General features: G+C 48.6%; 1 protein-coding gene across 1 annotated transcript in view; it reads left to right on the forward strand.

Moving 5' to 3' along the window:
- Positions 1-3437, forward strand: part of Grid1 (glutamate ionotropic receptor delta type subunit 1) — a 738391-nt gene that overhangs the window by 7831 nt on the left and 727123 nt on the right. The window lies entirely within an intron of this gene.

Below are 3437 nucleotides of genomic sequence, written 5' to 3' on the forward strand. Positions count from 1 at the left end.
GTCTCCTTTCACAAAATTATCTTTTATTGTGAGTAAAAGATGTGAGCCGTTGGATGTGCTGTGGATGTATCTGTTACATCAAGACTGGATACGGGCTTCAGGGAGAGGCAGGGGAAAGGAAAGTACNTGAGACNGTATTCTTTAGTTACCACAAGCATGAGAGTACTTTAGGAAGACCAGGTAAAAGAGGCTGGAGATGTACTGAGTTAGTAGAGTGCTTGTCTGGAACTCTAAGAGCCCCCAGTTTAACCCTTTAACCCTCATACCACACAAACCAGGTGTAGTGTTGCACACATGTAATCGGAAAACTCGGGAGGTAGGAGCAAGGTCAGAATTATAAGCATATCCTCGGCTACAAAGTGAGTTTGATACCAGCCTGGGCTACATAAGACTTTGTTTCAAAAACGGAGAAGCATGTTTCCAGGAGACAAAGTAAAGAGCTCGGATGGCACAGAGTTCCCATGTACTATGTGTGATAGCACATGCCTGGGGATGGCATAGAGTGCCCACTTACTATGTGTGATGGTACAAGCCTGAGGATGGCATAGAGTATCCACTTACTATGTGTGATGGCACAAGCCTGGGGATGGAATAGAGTGACCACCTACTATGCGTGATAGCACATGCCTGGGGATGGCATAGAGTGCCCACCTACTATGTGTGATGGCACAAGCCTGAGGATGGCATAGAGTATCCACCTACTATGTGTGATGGCAAAAGCCTGGGGATAGCATAGAGTAGCCATCTACTATGTGTGATAGCAGGAGCCCAATGCTTAACACCACATTCAAAACCTAAAAGAGGTAAAATTACTTAAGTATAGTTTATTGTTGGCAGAATGAAGAAATATGATTTTAAAAATACAGGAAATGCATAGGTACCCAGTTCTGAAGGTGTGACAAGCTTACCCTCAGCATCTTCCTGGTGGACACCCTGAGCCTCACTTGTCATTGCCACATTGTTATTGAGTTCTGGTGAAGTCTCTCTCTCTCTCTCTGCATCTCTCTTTGTCTCTCTCTGTCTCTCTCTCTTTCTCTCTCTTCTCTTCTCTTCTCTTCTCTTCTCTTCTCTTCTCTTCTAATTCTACTCAGAAATACAAGTTCCACTGAGGCCACATCTGGCACCCCCAACACCCCCAAGCGCATCTTCTTCAAGATGCTGGGGACACTGCCAGATTCTCTGAGTGAGATTGGCATCTATGCCATCAAAAAGGTGTCTCTAGNCCCCACTGTCTGATATGGGCTCACCGGGGCTGCTACATCCTGCGCCTCATATGGGCTCACAGGGCTAAGGCCCGGGTGCCAGCATGGGTGATCCCTTATGGTTAAACCTGGGACAGAACCGTGTGCCATTGCCTTTTCTGCTTTTCCAGTGCTGCTTCTTCCCCAGCTCTGGGCTCCATGATTCTTCTCCAAAACTCACAGCAGTGAGCCAGGTTCTTTTCACATGACCCCATCTCTCTCCTCTGGGGATAATGAAGAGTGTGACATCCCATGTTTAAGGTTAGCTGATTTGAAAAGTTCATTCTGTTAATAGCCTATCTTCCATGCCACCTAGCCAGCAAAGTCCCAGCCCTTGGGACTGGGATCTGATTGACTTTGTGGGCCACTAGTATGCGGCCTCTGTGTGCCTGTGATGGCCAGGGTGTGCCGTAGACCTGTACATCCTTCCCATTTCTTTAGGCTTCTGCATTGCTTGCTGCCTTCTTACTGTCTCTGGTCTCATCCCAAGCTGCTAGGGTCGCTTGGGATGCATGGCTGGGTTTTCATTCTGCAGAGGTGTTGGGCAGGTATCACCTATGGAACTGGTGGGTTCCTCTACATACATACTGCCCCGTGCTCCGGCATGACAATTGACTCCCTTTCTGAGCCTGTAGGCTGCTTTCACATAAGGAAGTGAATGGAAGAAACTTGTGTTCGACTAGCCACACTGTAAGTGTGGGCTGCTGCTCAGGTTCCCACCTCCTTGCCTGTCCAGGAAGGCTCCCCTCCCTGTCCCATCTTCCCCTATGTCTACCTAGAACCCACTGTGGTCAGTCTTGCTTTGGTGCCCCAGGCCTAGGAGGAGATGCTTTTCCTGCCATGCAGTAGTGCTGTCTGTGATGCTTCAACTCTGAGGATGTGGGCCACACTCCAGGTGCCCAGGGCTCCTTGTTAGAGTCCAGCTGGGTACCTGGAACTGTGGAACCCNCTCTGGATTCCCCACTGGCTTTCCGCCAGCTTTTGTCCCAGGCTTCAGGGTTCTTCCCCAATGATCACTGCGATCATTTCAGTGGGTGTGCACACACATATGGGCCAGTGTGATGTGAGCACACGNGTGTAAATGCATACACATGAGTCCATACCCTCTCTCACTTTACAGGCTGTGTGGCTGCCCTGTTCGTCTCATGCTTTGGGGTTAGACTCTGATACGTCTCTGACCCCTGTTCTGCCCTCAGATTGGCATGCTAGGCTTTCTTGACAGACAGCCTGAGGGTGTCTTATGCCGGGTATGTAGTAGGAGGCCACCTTCTGACCCCTTGATCTTGGGTTTTGAGCCTGTAGAGTTGTGAGGGAACATTTAGGCTGCTTAAGACGTACAGTCTGTGGTGTCTTGTGACAGCAGCGAAAGCCCTTCCCCCTGTTTCAGGGCCTTGGTGCCTGAATCTCTCAAAAACAAAACAAAACAAAACAAACAAAAAACAACAACCAAAACCCAACCAAAACCAAACCAAAGCACACACACAAGATGTTTGGTGTACAGTGGATGATCTGCATCCCTCAGGGGTAGGCGATGCACATTTCTGACACAAGTTCATGCTGAGACTGTCTCCTCACTACAGCCTTTCAACATCTAAAGACCGTGACTATGATCCTTGAATGTTTTCTAGCCCAGGCCCTGGAGACTGGCTAGTACTACCTGCATATCTTTTGCTAACAGACATATTTGTCAGTGTCCCCTCTAGCACACAGTGGTCCTGATGTGCTTTGTCAAGGGACTAAACTTGCTGAGCCTCAGCTTTGGGCCTGTGAAATGGGAACAGTGCTACCTTAGTTAATAGGTTGCCTTAAGAACCAAGTGAAGAACACGTCACAGAGATATAGTGTCATGAAGGAAAAACCAGCCGTGGTCATTGTCCTCCTGACACTGCAGAGGAATGGCTGATGCCTGTTTACACCCTGCTGAATCTGATGAAGCCTGAGTGATTCCTTTTGTGGCTGTGGCTGTGGTTGAGCTTCTAGCTTTCAGGCCTTGGGACCTTTCCATAAGGAAGAGAGATGCACTGGACACAGCCAGATGGGGTGTTTACACTTCGCTACTTATCTCTAAGTGAGAACTGAATGCTGACAACTTTAGGGCCCAATTAGCAGTTTCAGTCTTGGTCAACCTTACTCTTGCCTGTCAGGGCATTAGTTCTCCCTAACCTCAAGCTTGTGTCTGTTGGTTTGCTATGTGAC

The sequence above is a fragment of the Mus pahari genome, chromosome 8 (genome assembly GCF_900095145.1).
Source record: "Mus pahari chromosome 8, PAHARI_EIJ_v1.1, whole genome shotgun sequence".
Lineage (NCBI taxonomy): Eukaryota > Metazoa > Chordata > Mammalia > Rodentia > Muridae > Mus > Mus pahari.